The 21,480-nt window shown below is 51.3% G+C and overlaps 1 long non-coding RNA gene across 5 annotated transcripts in view; it reads right to left on the bottom strand.

The window, feature by feature from the left end:
- Nucleotides 1–13,924, bottom strand: part of LOC137148761 (uncharacterized) — a 30,067-nt gene extending 16,143 nt beyond the window's left edge. Inside the window, exons 1-3 of one of the 5 annotated variants that reach the window (XR_010918579.1) lie at nucleotides 13,842–13,924; nucleotides 7,746–7,867; nucleotides 419–585 (exon numbers count right to left, since the gene is read on the bottom strand). This is a non-coding gene — a long non-coding RNA (uncharacterized lncRNA). Of the gene's footprint in view, nucleotides 1–169; nucleotides 586–3,003; nucleotides 3,298–4,576; nucleotides 5,166–7,745; nucleotides 7,868–13,841 lie in introns of those variants that run through there. The other 4 variants (XR_010918580.1, XR_010918578.1, XR_010918581.1 and 1 more) reach the window with 4 other exon arrangements.
- Nucleotides 13,925–21,480: the final 7,556 nt, after the last annotated feature.

The raw sequence follows: 21,480 nt of genomic DNA, 5'->3' as shown, positions 1-21,480 counted from the left end.
CTGTAATTAACCTCATGGGACATTCCCATTTGGAACAAATAGCAGACCCTCCCATCAGTTTCCGTCGCTGCTCTCCACCGTGCATCGAACACATCCCGAGGGTCAGGGCACGCTTCCACTGCCCTGCCCTCCTCCTCCTCCCCCGCACAGGGACTGGACACTCACAAACACATAGCGACACGTGTCCCAAAGGCCTCCCGAAGGGCGCCCCCGGTCTGGGAATTCACCCAGCTGCAGCCACAAACGGACACACCGTTGCAGCTGGGCCACATGCACAACCGGGCGCGTTACAGATATTGCGAACACATTTTCTGAGGCCCTTTGAAAACAGGAGGCAGCTATCTGAGCTGTGCTTGTTAAAGCTCACGTCAATTCATGCCAGGCCAAAGGGGAGGGGGGGGTAGTGAGAACCACCTACATTTCCCTAGCGCATCATCGCCAGGGTGGTGCAGCACACACTTCAGCTACGGACAATTCAATATAGACGCTCGTCCGGTCCCGCGTGCAGTTCCTCCTGCCCGCACTGAACGTCAGGATGCAGAGGGTAAAAGCCCGGGTGGCAGGGATCCGTGGGCAGGTCAGTCCCTGTAACAATTAAAGAAAGCTCACGCGGGGCAATTCCTATGTCTGAAAGCCCAGCGTGTGTAACACGAAGCCACACTTTCCCTGGCTGTTAGAAAAATCGAACCGAACCGAAACGTGTTTTAGAAAGGCAGGACAGCTGAAATTACTAGAAAGTGGTGCACAACTGGTTGAAAGACAGTACTTAAAGAGTAATTATCAGTGGTTCTCTGTCAAACTGGGGGAACCTACACAGGGGCATGGGGGTGCTACTGCACCCCCTGGCTTGAAGTGGTTTCCATTATACACAGGGGTTTACAGTTTGGTTCAATGGCTCTCAGATCCTCACTATACAAACTGCCCCAGCACCATTGGGGACATATCTAGTGGGGTCCCGCAGGGGTCAGTTCTGGGTCCCATACTACTCCACGTTTTCATTAATGGCTTGGATAATGGTGTGGAGAGCATGCTTATAAAATCTGCAGGGACACTGAGCTGGGCGAGGGTGCAAGTTCTTTGGGTGACAGCATTAAAACCGAAAACTAGCTTGACAAATTGGAGAACTGGTCTGAATTCAACAAGATGAAATTCAATGAAGACAAGCGTAAAGTACTTTACTTAGAAAGGGAAAAAACCAAATGCCCAGCTACGAAAGGGGACCAAGTGGCTAGGCGGTAGTACTGCTGAAAAGGATCTGGGGTGACAGCAGTTCACAGGTTGAATATGGGTCAATAACGTGATGTAGCTGCCAAAAAGGGGAATATCCTGAGGTGTATGAACAGAAGTGTCACATGCAAGACATGGGAGGTGACGCTCCTGCTTCACTCAGCACTGGGGAGGCCTCAGCAGAAGTGCTGTGTCCAGTTCTGGGCACGGCACTATAGGGAAGATGTGGAGGAATTGGAGCGCGTCTACAGGAGAGCAACAAAAATGGACAACGGTTTAGCAAATCTTACCTCTGAGGAAAGGGTAAAACAATTGGACGTGGTCCGTCTCTTCAGAAAAGACGAGTGAGGGGACCCGATAGTGGTTTTCAAACGTTAAGGGCTGTGATGGAGAGTGGGATCAGTTTGTTCTCCATGTCCACTGAGGGCAGGACAAGAAGCAGTGGGTTTAATCTGCAGCAATGGAAACTTGGGTTCGATATTCGGAAAAGCTTGCTAATGATGAGGGTAGTTAGGCTCTGGAGCAGGCTTGTGCGATCCCCATCGCTGGAGGTTTTTAAGACAGGTGGGACAAACCTCTGTCAGGGATGGGCTAGGGTTACTTGGTTCTCTCTCTGCACAGAGGGCTGGACGTGATGACTTCTCGAGGTTCCCTTCCAGCCCTGTGATTGTGTGATGTTCCCTGGGAGACAGAAGAAGGCCAGAGAGAGCCCGGTAGGAAAGCTGGGGAGGTGATAGAGCAAGTGAGGAACCAGGCATCATCAGCAGGCCTGGCTGAAGAAAGAGGGAAGCAGAACGTCCCCCCAGGAGTTCCTGATTCCATCTGGGTCGCGCACGGAGAACAAGAGCCACCCGAGGTCAGAGATGGACCTACACTGCATTTCAGATCACAGGGCCAGCCCCTCAGCTGGGGTTCAGTGGCACCCCAGGGATTGATACCAGCAGAGGGCCTGGCCTAGCCATAGCCCGGGCGTGCAGTTTTTATTTTCACCCAGCATGACCCTATTAGCAATAAAACCTGAACTGGATTTAACAAAAACCCTGTCCTACAGAACTCCCATGTCCCTGCGCCGTGTGAGAGCACGAAGGGAAGTAGCCCTGCCTCTTCCATGCAACACTTACCCACCCAGGTCAGTCTTGGAGCGGGGATCCAGACCATCCTCCAGCCATGCAGGTCTAGTCCTCTGGCTTTGCAACCAGAGCTCCAAGGCCCAGCTCCCTGGTAATGACTGGCCAGAGGAGGGCTGGAGCTTACACCCCCCAGAGCGCATGCTGTCACGTCCGTGTCTGTCACAGGGGGCGGTGGCCCTGGGATAATTAAGCCCTTTGCTGTGGTAAGGTGCTGTGCACCCCCCACTGCCATTGACTTCAGTGGGAAGTTAGGACACTCGGGGCCAGGCAAGATCTGACCAGGATGGAGGCTGCCGCTCGCTCTCTGCCCTGTCCTAACTTCCCCCAAAAATAAACAGTCACCATCTGATTCCAGCTCAGCCCTTCAGGGTATTTGCACAGGTGGAGTTGTCAGAAGGAAGCCCTGCTCCCTTGGGCTTGGAGAGGTCAGAGGTTTTTACCATGTAACGAAGGTTTGAAAGGTTCATAGGACTCTGGGACGTGGGAATTCGAGTCACCAAATCCCAGCTTCCTGGCACTGGTGTTCACTGCGCTGGCAAACAACATTGCTAACACTTCCCGCTAGCAGCACCCTGCCCCTCCATGATCCCTTCTCGACCCTGGCTGGCTTCCCTCTCCACCAAAAAGGAAAGAGCCCAGATATTGGTTAGGACCACGGTGTATTTGTAAGTATCCCCCTAAAGAAAACCAGGTTCGGTTCAGATAAGCATCCAGAACTTCAGTAGCTTCTCCGAAGCAGCTCTGAATCTCTTGGGCTGGTGCTTTCCCCCAGACGGATTTTTTCTGAGCGCTTTCCAGTGCTTGCTCCCAGCATCGCAGGAGTTCGAGATGGCAGAGATTGGGTAGATCCATTCCTCACTGCCCAGGGCAGGATAGCATCCTCCTGGACTTTTTCTGGCACTTTGCTAACCCTTCCATCACTGGCAGCAGGAGATTCAGCCTAAAAACATTTCCCCTTTCTTAAATTTCACTGCATTAGTCCGTATGGTACCTGGCACTTATGCGTCCCATCCCCGCCAGAAACACCAGGAGAACCACCTCACCCTGTGCCCGGGGCTGCTTCTAGAGAACAACCCAGCCTAAATACAGAGACCAGGTCAGATTACCGTCTGAACCCTGCTGCCCCAAACAGGTGTCAGAACATCTCCAAACTCCCAAGAAGTTTGGGCTCATCCCTCCGAGAGGCCAGCGTGGAGAGAGACGGCCCCTGAGCACGGCTACCCTCATCTCCAGGGGAAGCCATGGCAGAGACCTCGCCGTAGCCTGTCTGCACCGCGCTGTCCTTGGCAACAACAAGCCTGGGGAATCCTATACCACTGGAATAATTGACATCAGATGCTTCTTTGACCTACAATATCTACCAGAGAACCTGGAAGCATTTATTTGTCTGGAAAAAACTCTCTCTCGCTCTCTCTATGTAGGAAGGGTTGGAGCTGGTGGGGCTGGGCTCTGGGAGGCTAATGAGTCTGAGCTGCGAGTCCATGATGAATATGATTGCTGAAAGCATTTTCCTGAGTCCTCCTTTCCTGGGTATCGTGTTACAAGGTACCAGACTTCCTGGCCAGCCCAGGCTTTTCATTTCTTATTTGTAGCCTTCTAAACACGGTCTGTCAACTCCCAGGGTCAGCAGAAATGGCTCAGGCCCTTCCCTACCTACCATCGTAGGAGGGCACAGGAACCCCCAGCCCAGCAGCTGTTACCGTCTCCAGGTTGGGGTGGAGTGGGAGATTGTGACTCAGCCACCTAGCAAGGCTGCAGACTGAAACTGGGACGAGAAGCCCTGGTGGGACTGGGTTTTATCGTTAGCACCTCGCAGTTCAGTCATTCCCCCCACGCAGGGTTGGGAAAGTTCTCTGCTTTGCTGGGCCTTCAGAACCGGCGCGTTGCTTTCACAGCCAATGCGGAAGACCTAGCATTTAAACGCAGCTCCAGAACAGACCTGCACATTCCAGTGGAAGGGCAGTGGAGCAGGAACTCGGGAGACCCGGATTCTGGCCCTGCCGCTGGCCTGCTGGATGACTCTGGGCAAGTCATTTCCCTCCCACCTCGCGGTTTCCCCAGCTGTAAAAAGGGGTTAATGAAACCAAGCCACTTTGTGACAAGCTGCAGCCCTGCCAGAATCCAGCAGCAGATAATCACAGTCCAAGGCAGAGACAGGACACCCTTCGATCAGGTGTCCGAGGCATCGTGCAAAGGCCAAAGCACCAAGCAGACTAAGGAAAATTAAGGCCCACCCAGAGCTTTTCACTCCCCCTCCCCCCAGCTCCACCACAGACGTGGACTAAGCCTTGCGCGTTCTGCGCAGGAAGAGCAGGGAGGAGGTAAGATGTGATCGTCCCTCGTCCACTTCACATGGGGAAACTGAGGCACAGGAGGGGTAAGTGACTCAACGGCAGAGCTGGGAATAGACTCCAGCTCCCCTGGTTCCCAGCACTCGGCTTTAGCCCCCTGCGGGTGGTTACGTGCCTGTTCCTGTGTGTAGATACTGTGCCCCGGCTGCTGGGGGGATTATCCGCATCTGTAGGGGACCCAGACGGAGTGAATGCAGCAAGAACGACAGGCCATTTGCTCCTTACACACAGGCAGGAAGCTGAGGTGTCTGTTTTCTGCCATGCCACCAAATCTCACAGCAGCCCTTGAGTTGGGAGGAGGGGGGCATTTTCCCCCTGAAAACCTGAATCCTGTCTTTGAGGCTCAAGGATTCAGAGGTGCACACAGGCTGAGTGTGATTAGACAGCCCTCACGCTCCATCCTCTGGGCCGGGTCCCACGAGCCTCTGCACACTGTTGCAGTCTCCGGGGGCTATTCCTGCTGAAGACAATGGATGCAGGATGAGCAGCTGGGTTAGCACAGGGAAGGACCAAAGCCAGCCCTGGCCCAAACCGCCAGGCGCCAGGAATCTGGCTCATGGGGTTGAATTCCAGGATGCAGCAAGTTGCTTTGGGTGCAGGTCTGCCTCTGGTAAGGTGACCAGATAGCAAACAGGGAAATCCAGAACAGGGTGGGGGTAATAGGCACCCATAAGACAAGGCCCCAAACACTGGGATTGTCCTTACAAAAATCCGGTGACTAGGTAATCATGTAGGAAAGCCAGCCCATCCATTGCACTGAGCACCCTGGAGCTGCACAGCGTGCAGGCACATGGGGCAGGGTAAGGAAGGGGTGCTGGGGGAGCCCACGTGCAGCCTGGCCCAGCCCAGCTGCCCCACACTTAGCATCAGACCGGAGGCAGTTTTGTGCTGTTAATACAGAGGTACCCGAGGGGATTTCAGCCTCTGTGCCCCTGGGCCAGGACTCATCTGCCCCATGGGTCTGAGGTCTGGGATCCAGCCCCAGAAGGGCTCACGGAGGTTCGTCCTGCAGGAATCCCCCCCGGCTCGTCCTGGCTCTGAGATGCTGGGACTCCAACCCCAGAGCCTTGTCCTGCCTGAAACCCCCTCCAGAGACTCCCGCCAGGTGTATTCTTGCAGGGGGCTGGCCCGCCCATGTCTCCGGGGGCAGGAAGGGCATTTGGCGTAAGCAGGTGGCTGCTGTCAGGGCCGACCTGGGGGCGGGAGCTGGGGAAGGGGCGCCCAGAGTGGGCAGGGGAGGCAAGAGGGGGAGATGCAGCACAGGGAAGGTGAGAGCCTGCTGGGGAAGCAGGAGCCAGATGGAGGGGGAGGGGGCATGCAATGGCGGGAAAGGCACTGCGGGCTGTGAGTGCTGGAGGAGGCCGGGGCGGGTGGGATTTGAACAGCACACCTGAGATCTGTGCCAGACACAGCGTGGGGAGGCGGATCTGGGCCGAGGAGGGAACAGAGGATTATTCGTGTGTCCCCCCTCCCCAATCATGCTGCCTACAGACTCCCAGACACAGAGAGCATGAGACCTCCTCTGGCCACAGGCAGCCGCTGGCGCCACCCAGCTTTGGGCCTTGCTGGACCCAGGGGCCGATTGGCCTGAATACAGACTGGCAGGATGAGGCCAGGACCAGGTCACGGCAACAGGGCGAGCCCAGGGAGACGGCACTTGAGAAGAAAATCCCCTCCCCCCCCCCGGTCAGGGAAGCCCACCCCTGGTAGCCGCTTGCCCTAGAGAGGAGGATTTCCAGGGAGGAGGCTTCTCTGCAGCTGGAAGAAGGCGCTCGAATGGCCCACGAGACCAGCAATCAGTGCTCCTGGCTGTCACTGCCAGGAATCCCCGCTCCCCTTTGGCTTTGAAGCCCCAAGTTCAGCGCAACCAGCGACGGGGCCTGGGACGCAAACAGCAGATTTCGTCTCTTTGAGAGGTGATGAAGCCGCAGAGGGGAGGGTGAGGATCAAAGTGTGACAAATAACCCCATCATAGCCCCTTGAGGACGCAAGTAAATTTCAGCCCCATTTACTCAGAGAGGCAAAGTGACTTGGCCAAGGACAGAGGGAGTCAGTGTCGGAGCCAGGATTAGACCCCACGACTTCCTGGCTCCCAGTCCTGTGCTCAGGCCCTTCCTGGCAATAGACTAGGCATGACCAATCAGGGTTTCCCCATTTCTGATTCCTGGGAAAAATTCCTAATAAGCATCTTTCTCCCCCCCTTAAACTTACTCATTTGCTGAGCCCATTAATTCAGCCTCTGGCTCCTAGTCCCCTCAGTGACTCGATTTCCTGTGGGCCAGTCAGAGCCTTAGGTCTAAAACCTCCCCAGGCCCAGCCAGGCCGGGTCACTGTGAATGCCCATTCCCAGTACCAGACTTAGTCACCAGACGCCAGAGCATTACTCAGGACTCGCGGGAGCACACCCTCAGCCAGGAACACACCAGCACTGACACACGGCCACACCGGAAAGCTGGAGCAGAAGCCGAACCATGTGGCCCAAAAGATTGCACATGCTTGGCCCGGCAAACCTGCTTGTACGCGTACATGCAAGAGACACAGCAGCGGGGACAGAGACATGGAGGCAGAAGCAGGCAGTGTGGGAGCCTGGCGTGCGGCCCCGGGAACAGCCTAGAGAGGTCGGGGGCTAGTGGTGCTGGGAAACAGCACCTTGCACCTTCGCTGTAAATGAAAACACTGCAGCAAAGGAGAACCCGGCCTTTCCAGCTTCTCCTCCGAACAGGAACACTCTACCAGACCCCGAGTTTCTGGCTAACTGCTTGGGGCAAGATTGGAAACTGGAGCAATACCTCCCAAAAGGGGAGTCGGGGAGAGAAACTCACCTGCAAACATACAGTGAGGCTCTCCCCACTGGGCAGGGGGCCTTCTCCTCTGCGATCCTGCCCTGGGAACAGCTTCCCTGAACTCTGCCTCAGGGACCTTTCCTCTCTGCAGCCTCCACTCCCAGAGGATGCCCACAGCACAAGAGCGGCTGGTGCAAATCATCCCACCAGCACCGTTCACACGGGGGAGCACAGCTGCGAAAGGGGCCACTGACCTGTCACGGAGCCAGCAGCTTCCCCCATCCTGGTGGCGCCAGAGGAAAGGTTAATAGACCTCAGCAGAGAGCCATGGTTCTGGGCAGCGGATCCATCAGTCGATATTCTGATGAATTAACAGCTGAAAAAAGCAAAGAGGGGAAACATAAGTCATCTGCGGAGATTGAAAACAGCTGGGGGAGCCCAAGTCGCTCTGGGCTAGGCCAGCCCAGCGTTTCTGCTTTTCCCCCCTTCCTCTTTCAAGGGCTTGCTTTACAGAAAGGTGGTGATTTGCTGCCACACTGTGGAAGAATGTGGATTAGCAGAATTTTCCCATGTGCTTTATTTCCCACCGATTCCTCCCGGCCAGGATGATGGAAAACGTCAATTTTCCAAGCAGAGCTTATTTTCTTTATTTAAAAAAAAATGCAGGGGTGGAAGCCACCTCGGAAACGTCCCTCTCAGTTTGATCACGGGGTTACTCCCCTGATCTGAATGGAGTTACCCCGGATTTACTCTGCTGTAAATGAGATCAGGAGCCAGACACAAACTGTCCAATCCAGCCCTGGGGCTATTTATTCAGAGGGGACGTTTGGGAAATGTCTCTGTCTGGGGAAGTCTGAAGAAGAAAGACTGACCACACAAGCACACTACATACGATGGATATCTGGGCACCACCAGGTGGCCATCACTAAGCAAGCAATCACTGGAGAGGCAGCAAAGCCTCCCCCAGTCCCAAGCACTCATGTGTTCTGCAAAGAGCGAGAACAGGGCCCAAGTGTTCGCTCACCTGCTGTTTGCAAAGGGGGGACAAAAAGGAAGTGAAACTCAGGAAATGGTGTGTGAAAAATCCAGGTCAAATGAGGGCAAGGTGCCAACTCAACCTGCCCTGCAGAGCGCAGGGCACTCACCAATGAGAAGAGGAAGAACAGGGAGAGTCCAGAGGCAGGGGCAGCGGGGGCAGCTCGGGAGACTGGCAGGGGGAGAATCGAGGCGTGCTATGTGCAGAGCCGCTGATAGTGATGCTGAAGTGCAGACCAGGAGATGGGTCTGAGAGCCCGCAGACGAGGAGCACAGTCAGGACGGGGCCTTGCAGACGCAGGTACCGAGCAGGGTGGTGCCCAGGTGCTATGTTAACGGCTTGTGACGCGGGGTGCGGAAGAGCCCGGTGCCAGCCCTGTGCGGATAGTAACTGGACTGCCCATACTGCTGTGCGCACAAACAATGGTTCCCCAAGTACTTCCTCCCGACCTGGCAGCTACAGCAACCGGGCGGCTCTCCACGGACTAGCGCACGCAGTGACAAGGCTTGTATAGGGGTAACAGTACTGCTTCGGCACCTGCGTTCGCACCCGCCTTGCATTCCGCTGCCTACCTGCTCCTGCGTTTGCCGTGTGCCCAATGGGGGCACACCTGGCAGTGTCACGTTTTTACGAGAACGCAGTGACCGGCAAAGCAGTGGCAGCTTTTCAAGAATTCGTGATTTTAAAGTGGAAGAGCAGTCAGGTGAAGGGTTTTCACAGCTCCTCAGTGTCAAGCCAGAAGGGACCTTACATCATCTAATCTGACCTGTAGATCACATCCCCTTAAATTTCACCCCACCACCACTTCACTGAGCCCCAGAGCGTTTGACTAACGCACATCTTCCAGCAAGGCAGCCAGGCTTGAGCTGAAGACATCAAGAGATGGCGAATCCACCGCTTCCCCTGGTCGTTTTTTTCCAGTGGTTGATCTCTGGTGAAACACTGTGCCTAGTTTCTACTCTGAGTTTCTATTCTAGCTTCAGCTTTCAGCCACTGGTTCTTGTTCTGCCTTTCTCCCCTAGATTAAAAAGGTCGTTAGTACCCTATATTTTCTCCCCAGGAAGGACCTGATACGCTGTAATCAAGTCACCTCTTGTTCTTCTTGTTCATAAACTAAACAGATTGAGCGCTTTAAATCTCTCCCTGGGAGGCATTTCCCTCCAGTCCGCAAATCATTTTTGTGGGTCTTTTATGACCCTTCTCCAATTTGTCAGCATCCTCTTTAAAATGTGGATACCAGGCTCGGGTGCAGTATTCCAGCAACGGTCTCACAAACCAGTGCCACACATAGAGGTTAGATCACCTCCCTGTTCTCCCACTCCACAGCCAAGAATCGCATCAGTCCTTTTTGCCACATATCTGACACTGGGAGCTCATGCTGAGTTGCTTGCCCCCCCCCTGTGACCCCTACATACTTTTCAGAGTCACTGGTTCCAGGCTAAAGGCCCCCAGGCTGTAGGCGTAGCCTGCATACCTGCTTCCCCCCATATAAAACTTTGTATTTGGCTGTATTAAGACACATTTTGTTTGAATGGGCCCTGCTCACCAAGCGATCAACTGACCCGTCCGCCTCATTCTTTGCCCTTCCACCAACCTCTCTGTCACCCACACATCGTATCAGCAGTGGATTTACATTGACTTCCAGCTCACTGATGAAAATGATGAATCCCTGCAGAACTGCACGAGAAACCCCTTTGATGAGGATTCCCCGTTGACAATAGTTCTTGAGATCTCTCGGTTAGCCAGTCCCTAAGCCATTTAATGTGTGCTCTATTTATGGTCCATATTGCTCATTATTTAATCAGCACATCATGTGGTCCGAAGGACACGTCTATACAGAGAGCTGAGTGAGTGCAAGCAAGGGTGTAAGTCTACCATGCTCAAGTGTGTCACACACTCACTGGCCAAGTGGACCCTGCTTCCACCTGTTTAGGTCAAAGCACACTATGGAACATCAAGTGTGTGATAGCCAGGCCCGTGTGACACGCTACAGAGCTGTAAATTGAGTGCATGGCAAGCTGGGGTGTAATTCTCCACGTGGACAAACCCTAAGTCGAATGTCTTACACATGTCTAAGTACATTGCACCTACTCAGTTAACTGTATCACCAAAGGTCTAATCTCAAAGAATTAAATCAGGTTTGTCTGACATGGCCTAATTTTCCATAAACCCCATGTTGACTCACATTAATTATACTCTGATCTTTCAATTCTTTATCAATTGAATCCCATATCAATTTTGCCACTATTTTGCCTGGGATGAATGTCAGACTATCGGGCCTAATGTTAATCAGATCATCCCACTTGCCTTTTTTAAATAGTGGGACAACATTAGCATTCTTCCCATTTTCTGGAATTTTCCCAATATTCAAAGATTTAGTCAGAATTAACATCAGCAGGTGAGAGAACTCCTGAGCCAGCTCTTTTAGGACTCTTGGGTGCAAGTAATCCTAGCCTTGCTCGTTTAAAAGTGTTTATCCCTCACTTTTACTAATGGATTGGGAAGTAGTTCATCATCTTCATGTGATAGGAGTGATTTTACAGTATGAATTAAGGCAGCAGTTGGTACCTGTCTCCTAGGGATTCTCTAGTTCATGTTCCCAAAGTGTTTTATAAGAAGGATGCATTTGTCTCTTTGGCTTTCCTGGCCAGGACACCTCGTCCTCATCCTCGCCAAGCCTCCAATCCCCCACATGAGTGAATCCTGGCATTGATGCTTTTGCCATAGCTAAAGGGCATGATTTGGTGGTTGAATAATCTACTAGCCTTGCATCAAAATCTGCCTCCACTTTCATCCATGCAACCCTGACCGTGTGCAATAGAAGGAACAGAGACAGGCATAACTGAGAGGAGAGCTGGGCCTCCCTCGTTTACTTTAATAATACAACTGCGCAGCTCAGTGATGGGAATTTCTTTCCCGGGCTTGCGCGAGCAGTGCCGGACGCCGCTGGAGAAGCTGTGCTTGCGGCCAGCAGCTTGACTCAGTGGAGGCAACACCACCACCACCTAGAAGAAAATAGGGGAGTAGCTGCCCATGAGTCTCAACCCCCCGCCCCCCCAAAATTAAGGCCCTGAGCTCCAAACCTCAGCTAGGGAGTCCTCTGCATTAAACCCCTCCCCCCGGGCTGCCAAATAGACACGGGCTTGGCCTAGAGGAGGATCTGTTAGAACAGTTTCCTTCGCTCTCCCTCCATCTGATGGCAAGTGACAGCCAGCACCCGCCGGTTATTCAGCTGTGGTGCCCGTCACACTGGCTGGACTGGGGAGGAGGGGCATTTATTGTATTATTTAACATCAGTATGTCAAACTCACAGTAATCCGTGTGAGAGATGCCAGGCCAGGTACTGTTAGAAAGGCTCTAATGTGCCGAGTAAGATGATGATGTTTATGTTCATGTGTTGTGTGTGTAATGGGAGTTATGGATATGGTTGAGATATCTGTATTTCAAATTGTGCTGTGTCTGGGTAACACCTCAGACAGGGAGGCTATAACAATAGCCTGCTTAATGGCCCATTAAGACATTCCCAGGTGCGAGGGGCCCAGGGAGAGAAGCCAGGGATGTACTTGATGGGTCACCAGGACTTGCCCATGTGACTCTGGACTCCATTTTGGTTCCCGTAAAATTCCACAAGCAGCATGGAAAAAAGCCAGAGGACATAAAAGGGAGAGGCCTGGGATCCATTTTGTCTTCAGTCTGTCTTTCAGTCATCACCTACCTCTGGATCAACTCATCTACTGAAGCTGTGAAACGAAGGACTGAGACCCATCCAGGTACTGGATGGACACCAGAGGGACTATACAAGCCTGCAAACTCCACAGTTCTTCTAGAAACCTGATATATAAGGACTTTCAAATCATTTGCATGTATCTGATTGCTTTAATCCTTTAACATTTCTCTTATTGTTTGTTCCTTTCTTTTTATAATAAACCTTCAGTTTTATTTACTAAAGGATTGACTGGCAGTGTGGTATTTTGGGTAAGATCCAAACTTATATTGATTTGGTGCTGTGGCTGACCCTTTGGGGTCAGGAGAAACCTTTTGGGTAAAGAGCATAGAGTTTAAATAACTGGTGCCTTTACTGGACCTAGTGGCTGATTGGGAGCCAGAGACTGAAATGCAGTAAAGGGGACTGTGTGTATTTGTGTACTGGCTTCTTGATAACCAATGTGGGGAATCAGAAGCACAATTTGTGGCTGGTTGGGAAGTCTGACTTCAGTATCACCCACCAGTGCTGGGAGAATCTGCTCTCCTTTTGCAGCCTGCCCTGACCTTGGCATTATCAGGTAGCTACCCTGGGCACGGATGGGTCGCTGTGCCTACCACTGCTTGAAGACTAGAAAACTCAAGCAGTACAGGAGATGAGCCAGCTCCTCTGCCCTGCCCTAGTGATGCGCTGCTTCCAGGAGGTGTGTGTGTGTGGGGGGGAGGGGATTATTCCAGTGCAAACCAGGAACATCGTAAAGCTTTTACACATTGTAGGGCTTGTACATTCCAGGCTGCTCATTTAATGACAGACAAATAGGCAGGGCCATTAAGAAACATGTTCTTGTGTTGACACAGTGAGAGACAGACCCCCTACTACCATTCACCCCTCACATCACATTGCTCCTACACCCAGCACACACGTGTCCCCCCCCTCCCGGCTCTCACAGCCTCCCAGAAGAAAACCCTGTTTCTCCTCCTTGCAGGGAGGGATCAGGCAGAGAAGCCTCTGCTGGGCCACCCAGGTGGAGCTGGAGCTCAGCCTGTTGAGGTGATTAGTCACTCTGCACCGGAGAAGCCGGTTCTCTGGCGCTATCAGCTGGAACGTGCTTTCTCCAGAGGCAGGCGGTGTCGGCCAGTTAGTCAGCCCTGTGTCAGCCCACGCTTTGCAACCACTAGAAAACACCAACTTTTTTCCCCCCTTGCAGCTTCTTTTTAGGCAGGTGCAGCTGCTGCCTCAGTTCCCCTCCAGCTAGCAGGGTAGTTAAGTTGTCCAGCCAACCTGAGAACTCCAGCCCATTTGAACTAACCCAAAGGTCCAAGCCAGACAAGAAGCAGCCCTTCCTCCTCCCCTCTGCCTGGATGGGGTCTAATCACACCCCCTTGAGCTGGCTCCTCTGAGAGGCAGGGGAATTCATTTCCACATCCTATCAAGAGCTGCAGCCCTGGAGCCTAAACATCTGCTCCCGCCTCACACAGTCTGTTTGACTTTCCCTGGAGCTACCTTCATCACCCCCCCTCCAAGCGGTCAAGGAAAAACCCCTCTGTGACCAGCCCCTAGCTCTGTCCACACAACTGTGCTCAGCACCAGCACTATCCTGGCAATCCTTACCCTTCCTCTTCAGCCTCTTCTAGACTTGCTGCATTACCCTCAGACCCGGGCTCTCTCCCTGGTCAGCCAGCACTGCTGAAGGCCCAAACTCTATGCTATAAGAGGAGACCTGGAAGCTTATTTATAGTCCTGCCCTCTTTCCCAGCATTCCTTGCTGGAGCAGGCCCCTCTAAGAACTACAATCCCCAGAATGCTTTGCAGTTTGAACTGGGTTGCTCCAAGCCCTATGCTTGCCTTAAAGGGCCAAGCATGCCCTCTTACGGTCCCCAGAACACTGGTTTCCAAACAATTCCCTCATTTAAAAAACATATCATGGCAGAAGAGTTCAAGTTGACGCCGTATCACTCAAATTCCCTCCTCCCAGAAAAACTGGGTCCTCAGGCTGCTGGAAGGGCAGGGCTAGAAACTGGACTATGACTTACACCCACATACATCCCATTACTAAGAGCATGAAACCTGCTAGTGTCATTCCTTCCCCCCTGCAACAGGACGGGGCTTGGGCCATCCAGGCCTGGAGAGCCTGTGCAGGACAAGGAGGGGTCCCCTAGCCCGTGTCTGCTTATAAGCTCCTTGGGGCAGGGACTGTCTCTTGGTTCTGAGTTTGTACAGCACCTGCCGCAGTGGGGTCCTGGTCCACGATTGGGGCCCCTGGGCAGGACGGCCAGACAAGCAATAAATAATAACGCTCAGGGGATTTCTGGAGCTTTCACTTTGAAAAGGGGTTCACCTTTGCCGACCGGCTGTTTGCTCCAGTCCCAGCCCTCCATGCAAGTCTCCACTGCCTCCTCCCTCCACCTGCCTCCATTCTCCCGCTTCCCTCCTCCCTTTGTCTGGGGCTAACTAGTTCCACCCCCTTTTTGGCCAAGGAGTTGGCTGTTCGGTTTTGGAAAACCCTCCTCCCCTCCCCTTTGCCATGATCCCCCCTAAGGATCATGTCTGGCCACGCGTGCATTTTTGGTGTCATCGGCTATGTTGGGGAAAAAAATTCAAATTGTATTTATTTTATCTTTACTGGAAGCATGAAAAATAAACGACTAAATACAGATTTCATGCCTTTTCCTCATTTGAAGAGGGAAATGCGCTTTCTATATAGTTAGTCCATTTCTCAATGAATCATGAAATAATTGTACACATGGATGGTACCGTTTAAATTAAAATTAAACGTGGAAAAAGGATTAGGAACAGAACTAAAGGAGAAGTGTGATGTAGATATATAACGTATGTCTTCATAACCTTTCATGTTTACTGGAAATTAGCACCTATTGGTTTAAACTGGATTAGAGGATCTTTAATTTTAGTAAAGGTTTTGAAGGACAGATCAGAAAATATTTTAGCAAAACATACAATGCGCACGGAGACCAACACTATGCCTATCCTCCTTCCCAAAACAATTAAGCACACATTCAGGGCACTTTGTGTACTGTTTTATAGATCAGCCACTTTAAGTGTCCATTTAAACTAGTTTACACCATTCTATTTCCCTTAAATTAGGATCAGAGTGTGTGTGTACAGAGCTATTAGTACTTGGGCCCCCTGCGTGCCTCTAAAATTGACACATAGCTACCATCAAATCCACAACACATGACAGTGCAATGCATGTTTTAGAGCATGTCAGCCACCAGCCTCTGGGGATACATTTCACTCCTGGCGAGTATGCTGTTCTCTCTGGCCTGTAGCGCTGCAGTGGGAGACCATGGTTATCCACACACAACTTAATCACAATCACATATACCTGTGCAGCAAAGCACACTCTGGGACTTGATACAGAGATGAGGGAAAGGCTCCAGAGGAGATGATTTCCAGTCCCAACAGGCTATTTTGTACTTCCTTGAAGGGAAACCAAGAACAAGACCTATTTGTGGACACATTTACAGCAAGCATTTAGTAGAAACAGCAGGCAGGACAAGCGGAGTGCTATTTTGTCTGATCAGAGCTACGCTGCAAACCAGACTGGTATTAGCCGGCGTATTCTAAAGACGTCTCACTTGCCTTTGAAATAAAGTATTGTCACGCACTTTCAGCTATGACTCACAGACTGGAACTGGCAGTGAAAGCAGCAGCAGCATCTGCACAGAAAGCAAGGACAAAATTAATTAACCCAGGAAGACCAAGGACAGGGTAGGCACAGGCCAGCCGTGGGTTTTTCTTTGCTGTGTAGACATACCCAAAGGTCACAATAAGTGTCTTCAAGTATGTAAAAGGTGGTTATAAAAAGGAGGGTGATAAATTGTTCTTCTTATCCACTGAGAACAGGGCAAGAAGCAATGGGCTTTAACTGCAGAAAGGGAGGCTTAGGTTAAACTTTAGGAAAAACTTCCGAACTATCAGGGTCGTCATGCACTGGAACAAATTACCGAGGGAGGTGGTGGAATCTCCGTCACTGGAGGTTTTTAAGACCAGGTTAGACAAACGCCTCTCAGGGCTGGTCTAGGAAGATACTACTTAGTCTTGTCTCAGTGCAGGGCACTGGACTAGATGACCTAGTGAGGTGCCTTGCAGTCTGACATTTCGACGATTCTATGAAACCAAGTGAAAGACAGACACACTAAAACCAAGAGAAGTGAAAGCCCTGACACAACAGTCCAGTCCGAATACACAGGATTCCGAGAGACAGAACGGCCGTTTGGAAATCAGACCCACCGTAAGAGTTCAACTTTAGTTTTTGCTGGAAAGAATGCGAACCTGCAAACAGCAACAACCAGTTGGTTTTTGGTTGGACAATGCAATCTTAGCTATCCATGGACAACAGAGCAGATTTATTTTCTCCCTGCTCGTGTGGAGTAAGATGCTAAATAAACCCGCAGTTGTAGCTTTGGCTCTGTCTGTTCGTTAAATCCCTGATCCTGCAATTAGATGGTGCTGGCACAATGGTCTAACTGGAGGATCAGGCCCTAAATTCATGCGCATCTCAATATTGGCAATGTTCTCCCAACCCCAATTGCAGGGGAAGGCTCCTAATAGAGCTGAGGTGAAATCCCGGGCCATTCACCTCCCACTGACTTTGGTAGACCGGCTGGAAAACGGAAAGACATTTTTTCACAAAGGTGTTTCCCTTTTATCCCCATGTTTTGATTGGACAAAACTCCCTGGTTACCTCTAGCTGCTGAGAAACCGGCAGGGTTCTGAAGAATCTGAGTGTTTCGCCCACTTCTGCCAGATCTGAACTTTCTCCAGGGAGCGGTCTACCACGCCATAGAGCTCTCCACATCCACCAAGGGCTGGAGCAGTTCTAAGCGTGTCCCTCCAGTCCCAACAAACCAATAAGTCACGAGTGGCCCTAGCGCTACGGGTAATACAAATACAAATATTAATAATAATAAAAGAGCATGTTGCAGCTGTAGTAACCTTTTTGAATATGCACACTATATATACACACTATGTACACAGGAACTAAAGCAGTACTAATTCCATTGTAAACACAGCTAATTCAGAGGAAAAACCACCACCCCTAGGGGAGAAACCAAGGTGTTTCCCAGACAAACCCTGCAGGCTAAGAATACTGGGTCTGGCTGCAACACACAGAAGGCAGGAAACGCAGTGAGATTGCAGCTCTGCCCTGGAGTGGGAGGCTGTGAAAATACCATTGTGGGCTCTGAGGGTCTGTTATCAGAATTGGACCTGCTGCAAACCTACTCGAATTGTGAGCTCAGCGGTGAAAAGAGAGCGAAAGTTTTTAAAATGTTTATAGCCCAACCAATGTTAATGGGAAAAGGTGCAAAAGGGAGACAAACAGACTAAACCGGTACAAACAAAAAGCCTTCCTGATATACTCAAGGACTGTGTTAAACTCATGCCTGGTGAACAAGAAAAGCGTTGGACTGGAAATGAATGAACCAAAATTGATATGTTAGGCCTAATTGGTAAACAGTAATGAGGGGAGGGGCTATTCTACTTATCCCTCCTTTTTGGGGTCTTAAAAGAAACAACTCTGGGGGGAAATCAAGTAGAAGCAGCAAACGCAACTGCTGGCTGGGTGGACCAGAAAGAGCGTGCGTCATCATCATGGGTGCCTTGCCATCTCCACCGTCTCCTGGGAAGCCGGGATCTACCAGTCACCACCGGGCCTTTGTCGTCCAGATCCTGAGAGATGTCCTGACCAGGTGGGGCCAGAGAGAGGGACCAGATAACATTATCATCTCCACTGGCCTTGGCTAAATCCTGAACATCACTGGGGTGTGAGACTTTGTTCCTGGCCCCATGTGTCCATTGCCTTCCCCACTTTATTTCTTCTCTTTCCTACCCCCTCCTTTTCCTGTCTGTCTAAGGAGGATCTGGTTCAAAGACTGCATCTTTCGCAAGGCTGCTGTAAGCCTGTGACCAAAAAGGCTGCTAAAAGCAATGCCCTAAACAGCTCGACACTGGTGCAAGTCTGCCCGGTCTTGGGGTGGCTGATAAGACTGTGCGTCACGCCTGCGTGCCTCCAACTGGCACGTAGTTAATGTTGATGCACTAGCTACATGGGAACCCAGCTCCCTCTCCTAGCCCCTGCAGTTACACTGGAGGGAAAAGTGGGGCAAATATATTCTTGTCCCTGAAGTCAGCAGCTCTCACGATCCCATCTGGGGAGCAGGTCCATTGACCTAGATTTTATGAGAACCCCACTCATCTTGATTGTATCCATTCTTCTTGGCAGACACTGACGGGCACTCTTCCTTCAACACCCTTTACCCTCCATCTCCTTGCAACATGGCAGAGTGTTAATTAAGCAATTTGTATAATTAAGTGACTGTGCATCTGTCCATGTGTTGCAGTCATTCTTTACTTGGGCAGGAGAGCAGCGAATACGCTGAATCCCTGCCGGTGCGTCACTAGGATAAGCGCTGGTTCTGAGCGGATTCAAAGACACACCCTTGCATAAACATACAAAGTAAACCCTATCACTTAGCCATGCTCTCTGTCCTACAGGCTGGCAAGGGAGACAGAGACTGAGGGGCAGCTGGTAGATCTTTTTTTAAACACCCCTGGGTGGTGCTCAGGAACTCCTGTGATGGGAGCCAGAGCAGGGCTTGCATACACAGACAGACAGGTCCGCTCCTTGGCCTTGGACACTTTCCAATCAGCAGGTCTGGCTGGAGAGGATGGAGGTTTGAGGCTGGCTCTGCCTGGCAGCTGTCCGGAGACTAGTGCCAGATCCCCCAGTTGCTTCAGCACACGGTTCCCAGAGCTCCAAACATGTGGGCCCTCTGGCTTAGCGCTCACCCCTTCCGGGACACGCAATAGCTGACCACATAACACACAGGCATTGCCCAAGGGGTTTCTCACACAATGATGCTTTACGTTAGACAGCACAAGAGCGATACAGATCTAGAAAAAAACCCAGCCAAACGGCTGTACGTCATTCCCTGCCTCAGTTTCCTCATCACTCGAGTGTGCTTTGGGGTTTGGGTCACTTTCCTGTCAGCACTCCTGCAGCTCCTGGTTCTCTGACCCCAGCACCCATCAGTTCCTTCTGCCCGCCCTAAAATGGCCGGCCAGCGAGAGAGATCCTCCCTCCCTTTTGTATCTTCCAGTCCTCTTTGTCAGGTGACCGCCTGTCAGCCGCAAATTCACTCGGGTGATCAGTTGCCCAGTTATCAGCCCACCCTACCCAAGCAGTTTTCTCTCTTTGGCCGGCTGTGTCCAGCCCTGCTTCCCGTTGAAGAGCAGACCACCAAGGTTTAACGGCCCTCCATTGTTACAGCCCCCGTGTGCGAGCTGCAGCTGGAGGCTACAGACCCCAGGTGAAGGCACAGAAGGGTCTAACCGTGGAAATGGGGCTCAGAAAACAAAATGGAGGTTGTTGTTTGATAGGATACATATAAAGCCAACAGGATTCGTAAGTCAGACATAGACAAACTCCCCAGGTTGCCATGGCGCCCATGGCCCAACTGCCCAGAGTCCCTGTGGCCTATCCTACTCCACACACAAACAAGGCCTTTCACGTCTAGGTTTGAAACCCACCTGGGTCGCAGTGACTGAAAGTCGTTACCGGCTTTAGGCTGCTGGGTGGCCCTTGTGAGATGAGTTTGGTGGGTCTCAGTCCCGTGCCCCATCCCCCCATCACACTACTCCCCACCGCAATTAGCACTAATCAGCAGCCTTGCTGGAAGTCACAGCACCGCGGACAAGGATTGAACAGGCCCCAGTTCCTGGCTTCAGTGGGGTCGCAGTGTGTGCACAGAAGCTTGCCCTGTCTCAGCCCATGTTGCCAGTCCAGTGCTAAGTTCCCATGAATTTGTATTTCCTATCCTCTCTTCCCTTCCGGGTGCAGCCTCCAAACACATTTCTTTGCTTTTCTAATCACCTACAACGCTTTGTTTTTCTGTGGACTTGCTGGAACATTTGGGGTGTCTCTGAAGGAAGTCTCGGACTTGAAAAACAATTTTTCTTTGTATAAACGATTTGGAGAATACATGGAAATGCAAAGCAGCTGTGGAGCTAATGATGGCCACAGAGCTTAATAAAAACAGGCCTTTAGGGGAAAGCAGAGCGAGAACCTGGCCAAGGCCCATCTGGTTCTGGTCCAGAAGGTTTCTACTGTGAAGTGGGAACTTTCGGGCTTTGCTGCAGCAAAGCCTTTATTGTTGTGGAACTGCCTGATTTCAGGGGAATAGGATTATTGGTTATATAATAGGGGTTATGGGCGCGCCAATTAATCTGATCAGAAGATAATAAGGTTCTTGTCCCAGAATCAGGCAACACAGTCTTGCAAGGACCCTCAGGACGTATGACAAGGACACTCGCACTGAGAACAAAGTACAGCTTTAAAGTATCCATCAATCAGATTGACAAAGGAAGGAATATTGTTCTAGAGCTCCATGTGGTATTTATTATTTACTCTAAAACTTCCTAGATGAACATACTCACGCCCTTCCTTGATAACCTGGCGATGAGTGACAAAGGACCAGCTGCACCTTTGCCACGCCCAGAGATGGTCCAGGTTCCTCAATTCCCAAGTGGGAGCTGAAGAACTTAGGAGAAGCTAGAGAGCTCTGGAAAGAGAAACTAACTTAAAACCTGCCTAAAAACGAACTGACTCAATGTGGTGGATTGCCCCTCTTACAGAGCCTGGGTGCTGTGTACCCTCCTTCCACGTCCAAATGTAATTTCCTCACCCACATCATAACGGGGATGCTCACTCTATAGGCTGGTATGTTTGTACCCATTAAAGACAGTTAGCTCGTTCTCACAGCTGTTATTTCTGGCCTAACTAGTTATTTCCGTGTTCTTTGTGGGGTACCTCTTAAGTGTATAGAGAGCATGAACGCCGGTAAGCCGTCAATCCATGCCACGGTCTAACATGCTGTAACTCATATCTGAGATAACTCACTGATCTTGGCTAAAGATCACAGGCATGTGTATGCCAGCTTGCTTCAGCTCATCAGAGATGATGCGTGCCAGAAATACAGGTACAAATCTGTAAATCTCGTACCTGTAAATCTCGTATCTGAACAGAACAAACAGTCAAACCCATAAATAAAGCTACAAGGAAGCAAGCAGGCTAGCTCTGTGGGCTACAAATGCCTTATACTGTAAAGGGATTCCCTGTAAAATGCCATACACAATTGTGGCAGCACATTCAAACTCATGCTAACTAACAGCTATGATGGGCTCTCTCCGCCTCCACTGTCTCTTCTCTCCTCTCCATAGTCCCTCTGCC

The sequence above is a fragment of the Emydura macquarii genome, unplaced genomic scaffold (assembly GCF_026122565.2).
Source record: "Emydura macquarii macquarii isolate MOO-44397 ecotype Brisbane River unplaced genomic scaffold, CSIRO-AGI_Emac_v2 contig_691, whole genome shotgun sequence".
NCBI lineage: Eukaryota > Metazoa > Chordata > Testudines > Chelidae > Emydura > Emydura macquarii.
The sequence above is the reverse complement of the archived record's forward strand: the minus strand, read 5'-3'. Positions and strand labels throughout refer to the sequence as shown.